Raw genomic sequence first — 22,472 nt, 5'->3', positions numbered from 1 at the left:
AAACTTTTGCATAAATTATGATAATGAGTTGGAATTAGCAACACCTTAACATCTCAAAATCTCCCTCTTACATTGACGAAGCAATGTATATACAATAATCGCCGATAAGAAATGGTATTGAGATTTTATGAATAAAACATTTTGGGGTCCGTTTGGACCCCACTCGGTCATTTTAGTCGCAAAAAAAGGTCGGGTGCTTGAAGGTTAAATTGGTTGTACAGATGTAAATTGCATGTTACTTTAAAGAACTTTTAACAATCAAATGCTTAATTAGCAGTTGTCCTAATTAACATCGTAATTAATGACATTAGTAATAGTAATGATGATGAATAGTAAGTGCTAATTAGTATGCATACATGTTTTACCCATTCTAAAAATAACTGTTTAGTTCAAGTAACTTTCTGATTATTATTAGTAGGTTGCTTTTCTATTCAGTTTCTCTTAACTTAGCTTTTCTTCTTTAAAAATCAAAACAATAAGATCAAATAACTTTCAATGTTCGTCACCAATTATTGCAACTCCAAACATGTCGTGTCTAAACTTGATCTGTTGTCTCGGTGTCTGCAGCCTTGTCTCTGGTGAGCAGTTTTGACAAGTCTCTATTTTGCTGTTTCCGCTGATCTGCCCAGGATATGTCCCTTTTGTGTCAACTAGAAAATTAAAAATGATCTCGAAATTAATACCATGCAACTGACAAATTCCGATTGAGCATGGCGATAACGTGTATGCACGCAACATATTATTTACGATAGTGAAACGTTTTTTTGTTACAAAATATGCCACATCATCGGTTATGAAAGGTATTCTACACAATACATAAAATAAACTGCCATTCTGCGGTCAAATAGCGCAGAATTTATGATAATATGTTGAATTTATAGCGCAGACAATGTCCGCGGACGTCCGTGATGTCACGCCCCCCTCCCCCTCCACGGCCGTGCGCGGGCTGCCTAAAAAAACTCTCAAATCGCATCGCTAAAGCCACAAGCCAAACTCGCGTAAATAGAAACAGAAACTACACCATGATGATCACAATATATCTATATTTGTCACTGTGTATGAACAAAATTGCTAAATTCAAGAAAAATGGCAAAAATATCCACTTACTTTCGGAGGTTTCCCTACTCTGGCCCATAACTTCCGCCAGGAATGACGTAGCAAAATTGTGCAACCACTGGAGTGAACCTTGATCTCTGCCCTTTCACCTGGAATCATTCCCAGAGTTCTCCGATGCACGGCGGCTTGTGGCTTTTGAGTTGAAAATTGCATCTCCGCCGGGCGGCCTTCGAAATAGCGTGCCGCGCGCGCGGCGTCAAAACGGGGCATTTTTCCGGCTGTATCTCCAACTTTTATGATTTTTAGCTCCTTATTATATGGATATTGTCAACTAAAAATCAGATAGTATCGTAGTCAAAATTCCATACATTATAGACAACGATTTTAATTGGCATTATTCAAGCGGTTGATTTTTAAGATTTTCTTAAAAACATTTACGGCCCCGCGGGCCGCTTAGTTCTAATGCGGGAAGGGGGTAGGTTTGACATGCTTCGGTCCAAGCGGGACTACATGGTGCGGAGAGGGAATGGCAAAATGGCATCTTCCGTCTTCGACACCTGGGATATTCACCTTGTTCTGCCCAAACGGAGTCTGTTACGGATTCGAGGCTATGCACAGCTGTGAGTCCGTGCATCATCCATTCGAGATCTTCCGGACGCGTCTCACAACTGCCCCAAGAATAGTGGTGTACGACAACAGCTGCCAACTACACAGGTATGCCATGATCAGGGATCCGTACTTTTTCAGGAATAATGTTTTCTTTGTAAATAGGGTCCACTCCCTGGACATGTTGGGTGCTTCACTTGGATACTGTATAGACAGCTTGAGTGTTGCGCTGGACGTAGGGTCCATCTCTAATTATCATAATTTCAATTCACAGGTAAACGAACAAGCAAACTACGACCTCATAATGATACAGTCGCAGCTGGCGTACATGTCTCTGCTCAACATCATGTTTCACGCATATTTGTTCCTGAAGATAAAGAATTTGGATATGCATGGGGGCTGGATCAAGGAGGGGGAGTCTGAAGATCAGGATTCGTGAAGTGTTTAACACCCAAGGGGACAACTTGCCAAACACCCCCTGCAACAAGTCAGATAGGGCACACTAAGAGGACTTAAAGACGATGCGACAGGCATGGAGCAATGTGTCCATATTAACGGTAAAAACTCTTCTTTCACGGAATTACCTTGCGGTGTTCCCCAGGGCAGCTGTTTAGAGCCTCTCCTGTTTACGATCGACACGATCGATTTGTCGCTTGCTGTAAGTCAGGCCACAGCAGATATGCATACTGACGACTCCACAGCCAACATCTGTGACTCTGCAATTGAGATAAGTATTCTACAAACAGTATACAACATATGTAACTGGGTAAGAATAAACCAGCTTTTCCTGAAGGCATCAAAGACAAAATGCAGTCTCGGAAGTAAACCTAAAATGTTAAAAATGCTCAGACTTTCCTTGACTGAACGGCAAGAGCATAGAACAAGTTACAGAAGTAAAACTGCTTGGTACAACCATTGATGAATGTTTTACTTTGAATTCTTAAACAAAATCAACCTCGAATAAAATGACCAAGACTCTCGGGATGGTTAAAATATGTGCAAAATTAATGTGCAAACTGCAGGAGACGGTTTCCCGCAGTGGCGGGTCGGGAAGCAACCGCAAAAGTCCCAAGATCCGGACTTTGGGCAAGCCTTTTTCAGCAGCCGCGTCCCTAGCCACTCACAAGAGCTGGCACGCAGGAGAAAATTTACATTAGTGCACGGAGTGTTCCCAGACACGCGGACTTTCGCATGAAGATACTATGCCAATGTGAGTACTGCAAGAGACACTTTGCCAGGCTGTGGACACTGACGACGCACATTAGGTCTCATCATTGAAGAAGCCTTTCTCCAAAAAGAACAGCCTGAATCTACACACGAGGACTTTAACAGGGGGGGATTCGAAGTCTTACGGGTGCGGAAAAGCGTTTACACAGCTGGGTGTCTTAAGAGATAACATTAGATCTCACACAGGAACCTGCGCATCTCTGTTTGTACATAGGCGTGCGGCATGCGGTTTGTCACCAAACTGAAACTCCTAAAGCACCCGGGACACACATCTAGGGGTTTGAGTTGTTTTAATCTTTTAGCTTAGTTCATGTTCATCTTAGTTCAGTTTAGATCAGTTCTTGTTCAGTTGTACTGTTTCCATTGTACATTGGCGTCGTTAATGTTCCGTACTATAGCTGTCGTTCAAAGACCGCCGTATTGTTGTTAAATTCCATTGTACACTTTTTGAAACTTGAAGACGAGAGATGAACTGCAAAGTTTTGTAACTAATAATGTTTAGCCGTATAGAAGAGAAATATCGAGGAAATATCTTAACTAAAGTACATTCTGTTCTTTACAAACTTCTATTTTTCATGGTGTTCTTGGACCTATCATTATCATTTAGTCTATGTAAGATAAAGTCAGAGTAAGAAAAAGACTTTCACAAGGAAAGCGTTTCTAAAAATAAGATACACAGCTCATGCAACAGCAAGAAACCCAAATGCTAAACTGAAGATTTGTTTGAATCATATGTAAACTGCATACTCCAACATTACTCTTGTTAAGCCCCCAAAGTTACATACTACGCTTCACTCTATGTATTACATGTGTGCAACCTTCAGGAGAAAGAGGGCTGCATTTCTCACACCCGATGTGACAAAGTTTGACTGCTCACAAAGGATGTCATCCATCTTATCAAATCAACATGGCCTAACTACTTGAAGCATGCAGCGTGTTGCCATCAATAGAACATGTTCCAATAGGGTACAAATAACAAAGTCTCAATCTTTTACCTTGTGTCTTTATTTTTCTAACTTTAAACATTTTGATCTGGAGGTTAAAAGCAAATTTAGGACAAATTCTGTTATCTCGGTGGCACATAACATCTACGCACTTACGAACAAGTCAGGAGTTACATTCTATGATTCTCCAGAATGGCACGCTACACCAAAGCAACGCATCGTTATTTCGAACGTCTCACTATTAAGGAGACGAGCATCAGGATTAGGAGGGAGGTTAACCTTCCAAAAAGTGAATCTGAATACTAGTTCGGTATCTTCGGATTTTCACGAGCTGACAACCAGAACCTAGCGGGAACAGAAGGAGATTAAAGACTGACGGCTAAAACCCACAAATGGTGGATAGCAGCAGAACAAGACACCGATGCTCAACCGAAATTACAACTCAAATACAAAATGTAGGAGAATAAACACAGTATTAAGCAGCAAAAGAAGTTCCGAAAGAAAGAAAAAAAAGTAGACTAACCAAATGAAGTAAACATCTGTTGTGACTGCGGAAAAATAGTCAAGGATACACATAAAGCAGTTGAATGAGAATTTTGTGTTATCTGGTTTCACGCGAGACGTGCCGAAGTATTGGACAGTTAGAACTATGTAAAAATAGGGGAGCCGGATAATTTCCACTGGTTCTGCCAAAACTGCAAAAGAGGAGCGAAGAAATTTTATCGAAGTGTAGTAGCACAAATACAGAAGATACATGAAAAGCTAGATCAAGTCACATATGAGTTATCAGGTTAAATCAGGAACAGAAAATCAAGCAGAACAGCTAAGGAACAATGACAATCTATTGGAGGTTTGAATGTAGAATCTAGATAAAAATTAAGCCAAAACTTATTTACATGTAACAGATTCAGATCAGCAACTTCACAGAAAAGCAATTGATTGAGAGGGCTCGGAGGTAGGCATAAATTAGATGAAGCAAAATTAGACCTAAAAATAAGCAATATTAGTTTACCTGATAAATTACAACACAACAAGCGTATTTTAGGTTCACCACAGCTCTAATTTTAAGCAGCTAAGATAGCTGTGAATTACATAGAACAATGAAAGGATACGCTGGGAGGGTAAAATAATGGGAGGTGTTTTACAAGATCCAAAACAAACTTGTCTGCTCCGACATGCCACTGTCCACCAAGGATCACCTGAGACCAATCCGTACAGAGAACAGCACAGCCTTTCGAATCCCTCCATCTAGAACTGATTACCACCGATACTCTTTCTACATGAAAACAGCACGCGACTGGAATGCCCTTCTGGAACATATAGCGCAAGCCAAAAACTTGGAGGCATTTAAAAATGCCCTCCGCACCAGCAAACTCTACGGGTACTCGCCGCCACACAACAACACGGCGGTCAAGGACCGGCGCCCCCGCCCACTGAAGAGCCACAAGCCACCTGCATTTAGGAAAATGACACCTTCACCACAGTGCCAGAGACCTCAACGAAATGAGGTTGGCGCTTAAAAGGAAGAAGGAGAAGGTGGGCATGGCAAAATACGCTGAAGATCATCAAAACAAGTAAATAAGACCACAGGAAAGCAACATAAATTCAACAGACCAACTATGGAGTAACCTTTTACCTCAGCGCTAATTCTAAGCAGATAATAGGGTCCACAATCCAACCTCTAGCAACTCATAGCTGAACTAAGACAGCTCCATTGAGGGCATCCTTCTTATATCCGATTTCTAATTATATTCATCCGCGAGAGCAACTCGTCCGCTTCTAAAAATTAATTGAAACAAAAGACATTGTTTTAGCTTATCTGCCACATTGAATGTCACACTAATAGACCTAAAATTTTAAATTCAAAAAAAAGATAAGTGACAAGTTTGCCTTTTCCAATGGACATGTTTGCTACAAAGACATGTTTGCTACAAAGACAATGTACTACTTTCATCTGAAAATTTACATATACCACCGAAGAGAGTGAAGCAGCACCTAAGCATCACGTGGGATGGGCCATTCCAGGTGATATCTGGTGATTAGAAAATGTACGCCCCTGTGTTTTTTCATCAAATCAAATTAGTGAACATGAAAAACGCCTATCAGCTCTTCTAATTACCTCCTGAGTAAAAAGAATGTGTATAATTCTTTGGAAATTAGCTTATTGATACCGAATATAAAAAAATACCGGGATACGTTCTGACAGATTATCTCAATCTAACCTACTTAAATCATCCTGCAAAGAAAAGGAACAAAGACTTTACAAATGCAAAAATATTTCATGGTACTGCAGCCCCTTTCCTATTTGTGAAATCACTAATCATTATTTTCTCACTGGATGAACTGCTAATTGTGATTGACAGCTGGAATCGGTCGAGCAGACTCTCACAGGTGTTCGCACACCTGTTGGTGCCTTATCACTTCTCAGCTGAAGCTGCCAAGTCCTACTGCGACAGAGAAAAAGGACCACATCTTTAACAATTTCAAATCGTTGAAAGACAATGTCAAATTATTGGGACAACATCAATCATTTTGGTTTTCTTTGCTGGCATATTTTACTGTTAATAATTAAATTTTTAAATTTTTTTTTTCTTGTAATTTTTTGTCACGTGATAACAATGGCGGATTGATACAGTGAAGTCACCGACTTGTCGTAGTCTGGAGTTTACTGCCATTGTAGCAGTGATGTCTTGTTGTGACATGCCGCTGTGCTGGCTTTCCTTCGTGTTCGTATCTATATTTTGTTCCTGTGCTAACTCACAAAATGTTTGTGTCGATATGACGCTACTAAACGTTGGTGTTTGGTTGTTGTTTTTTTTTATGCAAAAATGATTTCTGACGGGCTTGCACTTGCTGAATTACGAAATGGACCCTGCTTCACCCTCACCCCAAAACCTATCTCGGCCGAAGAAGGCTATGGGCATTTCTTTATAAGAACGGTGGCTTCTATTTTCATTTTCCTGGGTGGACGTATTCTTCGTCCACTTCTTATTTTTCGGGACTTAGTGGATATGTTAGTGTGAATTAGACCCTGTCGCAGTAGGCTGGTAGAATGGGGGGTGGGTGGTCACACCTCTATTAGGTAGCAACTTTGTATTTCAATGTACAGGTCTAGGTTCCTACTGTAGGTACATATAGTTCTAGTCTATTGTCCACGACTTCAAAAGACATTTTACACTTCCTTATAAAATCTTTACCGGAAATTGCATCACTTAAATTTGTGCTTTAAGCTTTGTGTTTATTTCAAATCGTGAAGTGCTGTAAAATGCAGAAGTTTCCGTGGTGGTTTTCTGTGGCGAAAAGAGACTATAGTGAACTACCTGGCTTAACACTCTAGACCAAGTCTTGTACCATACCTCCTACACTGGGAGACTCCTGGAAACGACAACACATCCCCCTAGCAACTCTGCGCTGGACATTTTGTAAAACAGCGATGTCCTTTGTGGGGTGGGTGTACCACACTGTACTCACTTACTCTAGGGTTGGTCTAAGTCTAACCTGTGCCATGTAAGCTGTTTCCTTGATGGCTTAGCTGCTTATAGCGCAACAAAATCAGTCTGCCTCCACTACTACAGCGTGCAACTCGACATCGATCTTGACAATTATGGGGACCTGCAAATAAAGAGAAAAGACGTTAAATCTGTTACTACGACCGTAAATTTCATTATTGATATGCATGTACATCTGCACGGGATCTAGCAACATCGTAATTAAGTACATAAATTACCACTGGTACTTTTTATTTCCTTCATGCTCTGTACCAATACATGTACAGGGAGTACATTAGATTCAACCATCTTACTTGTACGTCACCTATGGCAGGGTGACTCCGTCCCTCTTCCGCGACGGAAGTCAATCGGACGGTCACTGTCTTTATACACGTGTTCCTTGCGATATCGGTACGGGACACTTCCGTCCCGGATGCCAAGACCCCCCCCGCCTATTTTTTCTAATGCAGACACGCCGTCCCGGCTTTTCTTCTTCCTGCTTTTCTTACTACGAAAACAATAACACGGTATATCACTGTGGGACCGTATGGTCTATCTACACGTATCACATGGTAAATCCTTTACTCGTTCGACATCCTCCGTCCCTTTATTAGTTCTTGTGGCGTGGTGTTACTTTGAGCCATGTTTGTCCAAAAGCGCGTGGCCACAGCGAAGCAAGGAGCGAAAGGTCAAAATCTCAATGATACATCAAGTATTTCTCAATAGAGATCCCAAACAAAGATCCCGATTCTTCATAATATTTCCGTTACTAGCACTTACATGTACAATCAGTAATATATACACAGGTTTAATAACAATGAATAACATGGAGCCACAGTTTGAACAGTAAAGCTTTTTTTATCTTCTGCACTTTGCACTTTCTATAACACAAAAATTCATACTCGTGTTGATTGATAACACTTGCCTGAAGTATGGTCTTCACGTGGTTCCCTACAAACTTAAGGTGACATAAGGCCATTACCTGTGGTACTAGTAGTAACATGTGGTACTGTTGTGAACGACAGTGTTTGTCGCTGTTGGGTCGGAGCCATTATCCACCCACCATCGGTTCCGTAGGTGGATGATGTACTGCCGATCTACGTCAGGAATGGTTGCCAGGCGATTTTGTTGTACCACATGTGCCTCTTCAAACACACAGCTAGATAGAGAAAAAATGTGAATTAGTTAACAACAGTAAAAACTTGACCTTTTCTGCAGTCCATTGAATTGATACTCTTATAAACACAATGGAGGATGTATTTATTACTACAAAGTTCAACCTGTGGAATGGTCCTATATGATGTTTTGAATAGCATCACAGTACGCAAATACGGTCTGTTGTTGCTCGTCTCCAAGACGCCCATTGATACAGTATTTAAATACTAGACTTCCTTCCTGTCCATGTGCAGGTTGTTAATACTTACGTGTATGAGCTGCTTTGACTTGAGGTTTGCATCTACATCCAAAAACATGCGCATTTCTGATTTCTGGGCAAAAATGATGACTTATTAATGTCTTTGATGCATGCCTTACGATCATCAGCCAGTCGGATTTGGTGTTATGGTATATTCCATGGGGCTGGTGGCAGTTTATCTCCTTCTGTGGTGGAGAGGATGTCAGGTGGGAATCTGTCGTTCAAACTGACAAATGCTCAATCTGTGCAGGGTACCAACAGTTGGTCTTGACGGTGAAAAATTGAATATTGTATAGCACAATAAGAGAACCAAGGCTAAATCAGGAATCATTGCCATTGTCGTTCCTCTCTTATAGTCAGTACAAAGAATTCAACCAAGAGTTCTACGTAGATACACAGGGAGGATGACGTGTCACATATGGTGTTTAGTAATTTTTTTTCGGCAAAGTCAGCAAGTACATGCGTAAAATCTATTGGTACTTGAGCCACAAAATCTGTGTATGGTACTCTGGCTATTTCGGACACCCGTCGAACGCCAGTTTGCTTTTTCACGCATTTTGACTCTCCTGAAAGTATTATGTAAATATGACATTTTACACAAATGCATCACTTACACATTGCAAGGCTACACATTGTACCATTTCCTTGTATCAATGAGAAATATAGTAGTGGACATTTTTTGTTTCAGACTATCAAGTAGGTAGGTAAAAAGCGTTTAACCATGTGGATAATGTTCATAAGACACATCAACACACCTATCTGTCCAGGACGAACACGTGTCATTGGCCTGACCTTAAACCTGTTCAAGATATAGGCCTCTGGATGTTTGGGAGACTTGATCAGCTGTTTCAACAGGTGCTGCCGTCTCTTCACTGGGAACATATAAAACGACTAGATAGTGTTAAACTTCCGAATGTCTTCCACTAAATAGATATGAAGGTGGAAATGCATTGTCTGTATAGGAATACTATTGCTGGCATGAGGATGCTGTTGCCCCTACTTGCTATATAGTCCTTCCTCCCACAGGTTACACAACAGTGTTGACTTGTTTGAATGATGAAACATGACACTGACTACAGTAACTATTATCTACAAGAATTGTGCACTTTTGCCCTAAAACAGTGAGTGTACATACAACAGGAGGGGATAGCATAAGTTATGCTTCTTCCTCCCTCTTGCAGGTGTGCCTTTATTGTTTATCATGACTTGCGCTTTCTTGTGGGACAAGTAAACAACAAAAGAGAAACCTGGCATCTCAAGCTGGTCTTGAGTCAAGCAGACCCTGTGCTACTGTTCCGTCCCTGGCACAGACAGTAGGCATAGCTACCGTCATTCGGGCACTCAGGTGAGCAGAACCAGTCCCCGAGTGGTGGGGCCTGGATGTCTGCACAAGTAAGGTGAAACCACCACGACTGGCAGAGAGCACTACAGCATTGAACCATAGTATATTCTTTGTCTGTTACAAAAGAAACAAAGAATAGAGCTATTATCATAGTTAAGGAGTCTTATTCATCTTTTGCAATGAAGGAACAAGCATAAAAAATTGTATGGAAACATGTGTATTTATCTATATGGAGGTCCAGCCTTCATGTAGAATTATTAGTCTTCTTACCAGAGTGTGCCATTCTACTCGGGTCGTCTCCTGTGTAATTTACAATCAAATTATGAAATTATAGCGTAAGGCATAAGGGCCCATACCTTCGAGACAACTGCAATTAGGGAAAATCTCCTCACTGTCGTCAATGTCAGGCTGCTTGGCTACCTGGCTGGCCAGCATGATATCCTCCGCATTTGTAGAAAGCTAGCAGAATGGGCAAGGTTGTTCACCCATGTTAGCTGTGCTGGTACGTTGTGTGGAAAGTTTTGCGGAACATCATCTACAACGTCCATGCTGCATATGTCTGTTGCCACGAGGCAGACACAAGTGTCAAACTGCAACTATTAAAATTGCATTGGGTCAGATTTGTTGTTCCAGAAAAAAGAGATACTAAAAGCCTAAAGTCAACCTTTGTTTATGCCTCATTTGTCAACTTTGTGATGCCATTAAAACATGGTCACAAAGTACCCAATACAAGGAAGGATAGTTATGTTCATAATAAAGTATAGTTTTGACATTGAAAGTCATTGCCTTTCATTAAAAAAAACATAAATAAAACATACATGGTATATGGCACTATATCATCACACTTCCAACTATTGAAATGAACGGGGGGAATACATCAATCATATCCCAGACATGCTGAACATTTTCTTGCACGTTGCGTTTCAATGACTTATGCCGGAGGTATGCATTTAGTTGGGAAAGACTGCCCCAGGTGGCTTCGCTTTTCTGACTAAAGAGCCACGTCCATTGTGTTGTGTAAATTTACAAAACATATTGCATTGACAATGTGCACCTTTACCTACTTAAAACCAAGTGTCCTTAGTGATACAGAACAGTACGAAATTAGACGTGACATGACATCACTCTTTTAGCAATTGGCTCAGTCATTACCAAAAATGTGGTCAACTTGGACAGACTTGTTTCATGGCTTATCATACTTGTAAGAAATGTTACAATAGTAAACATTTAAAGATGGAAATATTAAATTCTCTTTCATGTCTATCTCACAAGGCGCTCATGTATTTATCCCTTTCAAGATCGGGGGGGGGGGGGCTAAAAGTAACAATTTAACACATCCTTACTCTGAATATGTAAGTATTGTAGGACACTGCTATATATTCCGTTCAGTGTAGTTTCTAGTTGACAAATAAGTTTGCCTGTAATATAGATGCAAATTGTGTATGTCAGTTTCCTTTTTGGATCCAGTATTGTATCTACCTAGTTTAGTAGTAAGTTTTTTGTTCATACTGGACTTGTAAGGTTCATGACTCACCGACTATCTGAAGAGGATTTCGGCTGACTTTATGGATAAGATCCTACATCGTTACGATAATATTATAATATAATTGTACATCGTTTTGGTTCTCCTTCAGATGATGACGTTATTTCTTTGCAACTTAGTGTATGAGTCCTGTAACTACAGATACAACGTAAATTTCTTCGGACTGCAAATAAGTCAGCATGACACATTTCCAACATACGTGATGTTTATTGTAAAAATAAAGTACAATACATGACATGCAAATGATTATATTGATAACCGTAACATTACAATATGATAGGTAAAAATCAACATTAGGAAATACGTCATATGACAACAGAAATAAATTGTTACTAAAATCAAATTAAAAAAAACTACATTATGAGCATCTTCTTCGGTGTCTTATGTATAATAGATGGACGTGGAAACACGGGCGATGTATGTTCCGGCATCCGTCCTCCTCCGCCAACCCAAAAAAACCTAAGACAAGTACATTGCAGCTTCAGGACTGAAATGCGTACATCGTTTAGGTAAAATACTTTAAACAAAATGCTTTATACTTCCAAAAATTACAACGTACGGGCCACTCTTCCATTGGCACGGCGGCCTCGTCCCGCCGCTGCCTGGTCAGGGCCGCTCCCAGCACCACCTCGTCCGCCCGCCGCTGCCTGGCCAGGGCCGCTCCCAGCACCACCTCGTCCGCCCGCCGCTGCCTGGCCAGGGCCGCTCCGGCCAGCACAACCTCTTCCGCCCGCCGCTGCCTGGCCAGGGCCGCTCCGGCCAGCACAACCTCTTCCGCCCGCCGCTGCCTGGCCAGGGCCGATGCTTCCTCCAGGTCGTCCCGTCGCTGCCTGGCCAGGGCCGGTTACACCTCCAGTTCGTCCCTGACCCATCCATGGCCCCAAACGGAGCCACTTGGGGGCGAAGGTCAGCGACAGGGCGGGAGCGGGAGGAGGTACTTTCCTGAGACAAAGACGAAATGAATACGGGTTAGCGGTTTGTTGTAACGTTATACGAAGGTCAAACATAACATCATTGGTACATAAGATATTCACATGCATCCTTGGTTTTCGGAAAGTATTTCATCTTTTTGAATAGCTCATTCAAAATTGTACTGCGCGATAAATAACACCGTTATTAAGGAATATCACTATACGAACGCTTCTTTCATTCAATGTAACCAAATAATATGGGCTATTAGGAACCGCGAAAAATAACACATGCCTAAAGGGGAGGTTTGAAACCCTTATGTTAGTTCATGTTACATCATAGAATGTCGTCTATCCTAAAAGCGCTTTTAGGATAGAAGCGCTTTTAGGATAGACCGGCATCCAAAATGTGCTTCTATCCTAAAGCGCTTATGGGATATCCAGAACACGTCGCAAGCGAGGAGCGCATTCTGGATATCCTGAATGCGCTTCTGTCGGAGCGCATTCAGGATAAGCCAGCGTGTTACATCCTAGAATGTCGTTTATCCTAAAAGCGCTTTTAGGATAGAAGCGCTTTTAGGATAGACCGGCATCCAAAATGTGCTTCTATCCTAAAAGCGCTTATGGGATATCCAGAACACGTCGCAAGCGAGGAGCGCATTCTGGATATCCTGAATGCGCTTCTGTCGGAGCGCATTCAGGATAAGCCGACGTGTTTATTCAGAACGTGCACTTGTGGGAGAAGCTTAATATCTTAGGAGGCGGAGACTATCTTGTATGTGATTTTTCGTAGTCAACCTGAGGCCGCCATCTTTGTTCTCCCACGAGGTCACTTCCGGGTTTGATTGTGATAGAAGATCCCATATACATATACTTACACCAAATCAACGTAGTTTGCACAAACCAAATCATTTTTGGGGACTCTGTGGCACGATCTAACCCTCACATAATCACGTAAAATCTAGGTTCAGCGCTTGCTTTATAAACTGCGTATTTCCATCACGTTGATTACGGCAGGTGTCGCGAGGTCGAACTAAATATGGAAACTTTGGTGTAAACAATCGCCAGAAGTGACCGCTGCCATTTTCTCATGACGTGTTGACTGCATGGACCCAACACACCGAGATAGTATCCCTATCTCCGGTTTGATAGTTCGAAATAAAACCAGAAGCTGAAATTCAGCAAGCCATTAACAAAGTCTGCACAGGAGAAGACAGATGTCGGCCGCCTTCGACAGGAGCGCATTCAGGATATCCAGAATGCGCTTCTTCGCTTTCGACGTGTTCTGGATATCCTAGAAGCGCGTTTAGGATAGACGCAGATTTTGGATGCAGATCTATCCCAAATGTGCTTCTATCCCAAAAGCGCTTCTAGGATATCCAGAATGCGTTCCTTCGCTTGCGACGTATTCTGGATGTGCACCCCATACAAGTACCGTTTTCACTTACAAGAGGTTAACGGTGGTCACCGTGATGCAGTTAGAAGTGAGCTATGAGACGTCTCCTGTCTCCTGAGAGAGACCGGTAACCACTTACAAGTGGCTCAGAGAGACGAGTCTCCGTCTCCGTCCTGTACAATGATACCACGCACAGAACTCGCGAGACTTCGTTGACGGTACGAGATTTAGGGGCTCCGGGATGCGGAAATTTTCAGGTATCTGAACCCCGGATTGTTGCCTCGTTTGACGGCCAGCAGCTGATCAAGTCGACCGATTCCATGGCGAGGTAAGCACCTGTTATCCATTTACTGATCATTTTGAGGTTGATATTCACTGCAACCCTCACTCGTTTGCCTTGTGAGTTTTTTTGTGACAAAGTGTGCGCGCTTCGGCCAGGCGCGGGTGAAGGGGGAGGGGGGTGGTACACACCACCGCCAGTAGAAAACAACAACAACAAAACAATAATATTGTACATGTGATTGTGCTGATCGCAAGAATAGCCCACTGCTGTTGTTACTGGCCTGTTATAGCGGTCATTAAGCCCATGCATTTACAGCATTCAAATCAATTCACCCCAAACATGTAGTAAGACCATGAGTCGGATATACGATCGTTTCGATTCAAATTATTATCTCGATTTTGAGCTGTTCACTTTCAGATTCAGAAATCAACCTGAATATACCAGAGAAATTGACACTCGTGTAGCATGTGGCAAGATGCAGAAAGCACTATAGTATAGAGAACAAATGTATGTGGCATGACCATGAGAACATTTCCAAATCATAATGTTTGTCTCCTTGTGTATCAATTGAATGAATGGTCACAGATACAACCTTTGTCATTTTATTATAATCCACATATAGCTGAATTGTCTCCAAAGTTTATTGTCTCTCTCAAGTGTCATTGCATTTTCCCAAGGGTAGTCAGCTGTTTTGGAAATGTAAGGAATCTCTTTGTACAAACTATAATTCTTTTTATGAATAATGCCTCAACATCTATGATATCCTCTGACAGACATGAGTGAAAAACAAATGAAATTGTTTTCCAGGTTGGAATCCACCCTGAAGCCTATTGAAGACATACACGAGATCACAAGATGGCGGCAGAGTGACCTAGAATGGACCAATCCTGAAGCCCCGTCCCCTGTTCGATCATGTTCTATTTTGAACACCTCCGTCAAAAACAGCGCTTGTCGGACAGAACTGTTCGCTTCCACTATTTAGCTGATAATAACGACTGACTTCAGTTTAGCTTTTTTTCACCCTGACCTCCTCTCAGACCGGGTTGAAAAAAAATGCGCTGACTTCTTTGTTGAAGGTTACATCCACTGAGTACAGTCATCTGAGGAGGGGGCTGATAAAGTTGTGGTAAGGGCTTTAATTTCAATCAAAGTGGAAGCGGGAGGCCATGCATATCATAACCTTGTTCGTGGGCAGAAGTGTCCGGTTTCTGACATACGGTCAATGCACATGAAAACCAGGGTACACCTGTATTTGTTACTGGGTTTCTACTGCATTTGCTGCATGCATAACAGCGGCATGCTCATGATAAAAGCGAAATCAAGAAGAAAGCAGCTCGGGCACTCGTGGAGAGGGAGCTTGTACTATGCACCAACTAATGCGACACTTCTACAAAGTCTGCCAGTGCAGAGTCCCGTGTCTTATACATACCCTGCTCTACACGTTCATCCTGCCCACCAACAATGTAAAGCTAATTGCAGTGGCACTCCCTCCCACAGTACTAGTACCTATACACGGTGGGTTTAGTCTTCAACAAAGAATAGCATAGCATTTTTCTTTGGCCATTTCTGTTATGATGATGATTTCTGTTCAACTGGGTATTCGAATTAGAATAGTGGTTGCATCTTGTTCTATTTGTTCAATATAACGTTCGATCGGGATTGGTCCATCCCTTGCGAAACTGAATGACCTCGACGTTGAGGAAAGAAAGCAATACCTTTCAATAATACAACGTGTGTCATGCCAAAGGTCATTTTGTATCTAACTAAAGTAAAGGGACGTTATTACATTTATTGGTGTCAATAATCCTACATGTTCTGGAAATGTTTTGTAACATCTAGTACTTTGGAAAGGTTTTAGTAGCTTACTAATAGGAATGTTTTGTTTATGAAGACAGATGCCATTTTGATATTAGTGTTGTTGAGATCTTTTAAAGCATTTATATGTCATATATACATCCTTTGATTCCTGTGTTTGTAGATATTTCCAAAGCATAGTAAGCATGCCTGTATATTATAGTCTTACTGTATTTATAACTTCCAGTTCATACCGTATACGCTTGGTAGTGTTGCTTGTGTATTCAGCTGAGCTTTTAGAATACAGACATGAATGAACTGATGCATATGACTTTGGACAGGTGTTTGAGTAAGTGTACATGTAAATTTTCTCCTGGTAGGAAGCAGGAGATGGCGCTGTTTATGCAAGTCACACCTGTCTAGAATGATCAGAACACTGGCTTTAGTTGTTCACACTGAAGAACCACATGCTTGTAGAAAAAGATGAAATTGTTAGAAATCTTTGGGCAAAATGGGTTCGGATACAGTCAAATCCGGGCCCATATTTTGCCTTATCCTTAAGGGATGCGATCAGATAAGGGCAGATGCGATTGGTTATGGATCTAAAATCTGACATTCGCCGGTTTCCGTACTTGTTTGGATATGGAAAAAATACAAAATACGTATCTTTTGCAGCTGCGATAGAGGTTTTATATCCTTGCTGTGAAATACACTTAAATGTCTGTAATTTTCCGTATCCTAACCAACACGCAAATCCCCACATTTGCCTGCGAATGCGCAGATACGAAAGGATTTTCCACCTTCTTAACCGAATCAGAAATCTGTATCACCCTGTATTTGCAATGTATACGCAGATACGAAATTCAGAATTTTTGGATCCTATTCAAAAGCGGTATCCCCCCACATTTGCAACGTGTATACAGATAATGGGGATTTTCCTGGATCTGAACCAATGTTAACTGTGATTTGAATGCTGTCAGTGTAGAAACATGTATATGATACAATGTACCTAAGTGTGTTCATATATAGGATTACATCAGACATGACTTCTTTCCTTGTTGACTATGATTTTAATGCTGGCAGTGTTATACTAGATAATCATTTGTACTTAAGTACAATGTACATGATATTGTTAAAACACAACCTGTACATATTGACTGTGGCTAGGTTAAAAATGATATGCTGTCCCAAATGCATTTTATTACTAGTACTTGTAAGAGCTGTGTGCAAAGTGCTTGTATTGAGCCCTATTGTTAACAGCTGTTGACAATTCAATAAATAAAATTTCCTGTTATCCAGTCACTGGCCTCAGAACTGCCTGTATTCGGTAGCAAAAAATTAACAATATTTTGATACCCCAACATACATACATACATACATAATCATACTCTATCGAGTTGTATCATTAACAAAGTTCCATTTCCAGCATGATCTATTATTCGTCAGGTCAGGTCCCTATCACTCCAGTCTCTGATTCAATGAAGTTCTTTAGTGAAAGGACGGCCTCTTCTCATGTTTGCTTCTGCAGGGACCAAAGTAGCAGTTTACCGGCTGGTTTGCAATGTCGAGTAACATGGCCAGCAAGGCTTTACCAACGTCACAACAGATCTTTGTTTCCTGTGTGTTCCTGCCAATGTTTGTTGTATTCTCCAAGCAGAGGTTGAGTCTGGGATTCTAGTACTGTAAATGCAGGTGGTTTAATGGTTTTTCGGGGTGGCCACTTCCACACCACGACCATTTTTCCATGGAAGTAAGAGACTATGGTGCGTGGTACAGCGAACTTAAAACCACCGCAAAAAGTCCTTTTTCCCGCTACCGCGAAATTAAATCCCCGAACTTAAATACATTTACAGTAGTGGCTAAATTTGGTCCTCTGGGTCAAAATTAGATATTGAAAACAATGTCCAATTTTCTTCAACATTATTGGGTGCGGAATGGTTCCCCGACATTATGTATACAACTTATTTGTCGAAAAAGCTAAATTTGGTCTTCTGGGGCAAAATCTGCATTTTTCGCAAAAAAATATATCGCAAAACAATGTCCAATCTTATTCAAACCAACATTATTGGGTGCAGAATGGTACCCTGACATCATATATACAACTTATTTGTCGAAAAAGCTAAATTTGGTCTTCTCAGCCAAAATAAGCATTTTTCGCAAAAAAAATTCATATCGCGAAACGATGTTCGATTTTATTCAAACCAACATTGTTGGGTGCGGAATGGATCCCAGACATAATGTATACAACTTATATGTCGAAAAAGCTAAATTTGGTCTTCTCAGCCAAAATAAGCATTTTTCGCAAAAAAAAATTAATATCGAAAAACGATGTCCGATTTTATTCAAACCAACATTGTTAGGTGCGGACTGGATCCCTGACATAATGTATACAACTTATATGTCGAAAAAGCTAAATTTGGTCTTCTAGGCCAAAATAAGCATTTTTAGCAAAAAAAATTAATATCGCGAAACGATGTTCGATTTTATTCAAACCAACATTGTTGGGTGCGGAATGGATCCCTGACATAATGTATACAACTTGTATGTCGAAAAAGCTAAATTTGGTCTTCTCAGCCAAAATAAGCATTTTTCACAAAAAAAATTAATATCGCAAAAGGATGTTTGGTTTTATTCAAACCAACATTGTTAGGTGCGGACTGGATCCCTGACATAATGTATACAAATTATATGTCGAAAAAGCTAAATTTGGTCTTCCCGGCCAAAATAAGCATTTTTCGCAAAAAAAATTAATATCGCGAAACGATGTTCGATTTTATTCAAACCAACATTGTTGGGTGCGGAATGGATCCCTGACATAATGTATACAGCTTATATGTCGAAAAAGCTAAATTTGGTCTTCTCAGCCAAAATATGCATTTTTCACAAAAAAAATTAATATCGCGAAACGATGTTCGATTTTATTCAAACCAACATTATTGGGTGCGGAATGGATCCCAGACATAATGTATACAACTTATATGTCGAAAAAGCTAAATTTGGTCTTCTCAGCCAAAATAAGCATTTTTCGCAAAAAAAATTAATATCGCAAAACGATGTTCGATTTTATTCAAACCAACATTGTTGGGTGCGGAATGGATCCCTGACATAATGTATACAACTTGTATGTCGAAAAAGCTAAATTTGGTCTTCTCAGCCAAAATATGCATTTTTCGCAAAATGAATTAATATCGCGAAACGATGTATGATTTTATTCAAAATAACATTATTGGGTGCGGAATAGTTCCCCGACATCATATATACAACTTATTTGTCGAAAAAGCTAAATTTGGTCCTCTGGGACAAAATCTGCATTATTCGCAAGAAAATTACATTTCATAAAACAATGTCCGATTTTCTTCAAACCAACCTTATTGGTTGCGGAATGGTTCCCTGACATAATGTACGCAACTTATTTGTCACAAAAGCTTAAGTTTGGAAGCAGCAGAACTGGCGCATGGCCTGTGACTCTTGTTGAACTTTTACTTTTGATCAAAACGCCTAAAGTAGCTGTAAATAGATAAATTTAAAAGTATGAACGTTAACGTCTAAAGGAAGAGACAATCTTGAGGTCACTATAGTGATTCGTGTAGTACTAAAGATGTTGGCAGCAAAGGCCAGGAAAGGCTAGCAGTACTATTGACAATATTAGGAAGCTCAAATCCATGGTTCCCTTCATATGAGAAAGACTGATCAGCTGAGTTGAGGGTTAAAGCGTGAGGGTTAATGTGTTTAAAGAATGAGGTGAGGGTCAATATGACTCTCTTTTTTACAACGTATGCAATACATGCAAACTGCACAAGGAACCCCTGTATGTCTGGAACTCCCCGTTGTGGAATGGCAACAGCACAACTAGATTAAGAAATGTATAGAAGTGAAATATAGTATCACCGATGATACCTCACGTAGCGTCCTAACTGACCCAATAATTCATGTCGATCTAAGCTGACCTAGATGTAAAATGTGTTAAATGTCGTTTACCATGTCTGTTCCTTGCAAATCAAATATATCAAACAGCAGTTTACATGACGACTTTGTACAAGCTTAAGCATGAACATTTCATTTAGATTTGAAAGAAACCCTATTCTATTACGTTCGCTGCAAGTGAGATATGAAATCGTTCCAGCCAACCCGCGTTCCACTAAGCTCAACATTGTCCGACGTACAAAGAAACGTATGTTTAGACGTACAAAAATCATGTATGTTAGGAATTTATGAAGGTGAAAAAGACAATTTAGCACATACGCCTGTTAGGACATTTTTGTGCTATTCCCACTTTCTTTCTGAGTGTCTGTACTCAATACTTTAGACGGAGATGTGAACTTTTATCTAAAAGTTGCGCCCGAAATATATGATTTATTCTCCGAAGTTCAAATGTTTGTAACTCGATGAACAATTAAAATTATCGCATAGGGATTCATACAGGGACTAAGAAAGCTTTCAGAATCTTGTAGAAAGAATTTGAGAAAAATCCATCGATTTCTGGGTGAGATATGAAAAACCAACATGTTCCACTTTCACGCAAGGCCGACCCGCCTGCCACCTGCTATCCAATTCTAGCGTGATTTAAACCGCATGCGACGGGAATCCCATTTTCTTTATAAATCATAAAGAGAGCGGAATTTTTCGATGAAATTTTCACAACATTAGGTCAATATCTCAATCTATCTGTGCCTTTTTTAGTTTTGTTGTACCATTAATCTGATTGAAGATATGAGTGTTACATATGTCTTCAATTTCGACCCCTACAAAAATGTTTACAGCAAGTGGCGCTTATGGCAACTTTTCTGAGTTTAAAAATCATTCATTCGACATAGATGATCTACAAAATGACTAAAACAGTCGTAATTTGATATTTAATTTTTTTACACAGTCATTTCAATGAGTTTTATTAGATATATTTACAAAAAAAAAACGATTGATCTATATCCAAGCGGTAATTCTTATTACTGCAGGGCGCCACTGCGGCTAAAATTAATCGGCTTCTTTTGCTGATTTTAAAACCTTTTTTTCGTCAATGATAGTATACAAATGTAGTCAAACCCCGTATTGTGCAATTTCATTCCTCCAGTAGTCTGCTCAGCGTGTTTGATTGAATGTACTTACAAACAACCGACAGTTATTAAAACCTAGCGACTTTCCTCAGAACAGCAGGTATCAATGTAGAAAGCATTGAGGTCCATGGTAGTGTTTCAAGCCTTCTTGTTCAAATTAGCTTTCAGTTGAGTTGTGTGGTTTTCTGGGTGCTTGCGGTCAATGTTAAAGGATATCAATAGCGTGTTTACTCTCAGTATATGTCATATGAATTTGAAATGAATTTTTGTTCTATAGGTGCAGAGCTTTCAAGTCGATTGTGCAATGGTAGGACTTGACAGTATCACTTAAAAAATTAACTTCAAAACTTCATGCTTTGGCTTTGTTTTCAATGAATATTCTTACTATTGTAACTATCAGTAGATTACCTGGAAAGCTAAAAGAAACCATATAATTCTACTGTATCAACCTCTGGATGATTGCTGCTTATCTGTCCTATATAACTGTAAAGAAGCAGATTTATAATTAAACAGACTACAGTTTATTTTCATAGTGACCTGACTGATGCAGAATATTTAAAATAAACAAAATAACCCGCATATAAAGAAAGACCTGTATACCGTACTTGAAATAGACACATCTTTAACGCCATCTTTTACAACAGGATATGATCCTTTGTGTTTATTCCTCATATGTATAACAGTACATGTGAAAATAACTCAAACTCGTGGATCATATTTATGTAATAAACAGATATTAAAACATTCAGCAATCCAGATTATCCAGATTATTTTGTCATAAAATCAAAGGAACATAAAAGCTTCTTAACTAACAATTTCATATTCTTGTCACCCTCATCAGTTATATGTATGTGGGTTAAATACATGTGTGGGTTAAAAACAACACTGTAAAAGACTGGGATCATTCCAGTGTTACTGACAGCATAAAATTTTGTACATAAAGTAGTTCACATTGTACAAGTATGTACAAGATGCAAAATGGCTGCTTGCTAGCTTACCTTAATGATACTTCTACATGTATTATATAAGACAAATGTCTAATTTCTAAATTGAACTTACAAATTTCTACTACAATCTCAATACAAATATAGCTGTGATTTCACATGCATCTGTATTAGAGTCACTAATGTAACAAACTACATTGCAGAAAGGGTTTCTAAGTAAATTTCCACAAGCTATTTAATATTTTCATAGGCTCATAAAGTTATCATTGCATTAGGACTTGGGCTGGTTCATAAATAACTCCTCCATGCAGGAACAGGTGCTCTAGTGCTTAGTCATATGGTTATTGTCCACTGTCACAACCATACAAGAACAATTGATCTAAGAACCAGGTTATAACAACACAGAAACATATCAGTTGTGATGAATATGTATGTATGTATGTGTGTGTGAACATGAGGGATAAAGACACAGTTTT

General features: G+C 40.1%; 1 long non-coding RNA gene across 1 annotated transcript; it reads right to left on the bottom strand.

Moving 5' to 3' along the window:
• Positions 1–462: 462 nt before the first annotated feature.
• LOC118422985 lies at positions 463–1,407 on the bottom strand. The gene is made up of 2 exons (XR_004831984.1): positions 1,108–1,407; positions 463–650 (listed from the first exon to the last, which is right to left on the bottom strand). It is a non-coding gene; the product is annotated as an uncharacterized LOC118422985 (long non-coding RNA).
• Between the last annotated feature and the right edge of the window lie 21,065 nt (positions 1,408–22,472).

Source organism: Branchiostoma floridae, chromosome 9 (assembly GCF_000003815.2).
Source record: "Branchiostoma floridae strain S238N-H82 chromosome 9, Bfl_VNyyK, whole genome shotgun sequence".
In the NCBI taxonomy this organism is placed as follows: Eukaryota; Metazoa; Chordata; class Leptocardii; order Amphioxiformes; family Branchiostomatidae; genus Branchiostoma; species Branchiostoma floridae.
This window is presented reverse-complemented; position numbering and strand designations above follow the sequence as displayed.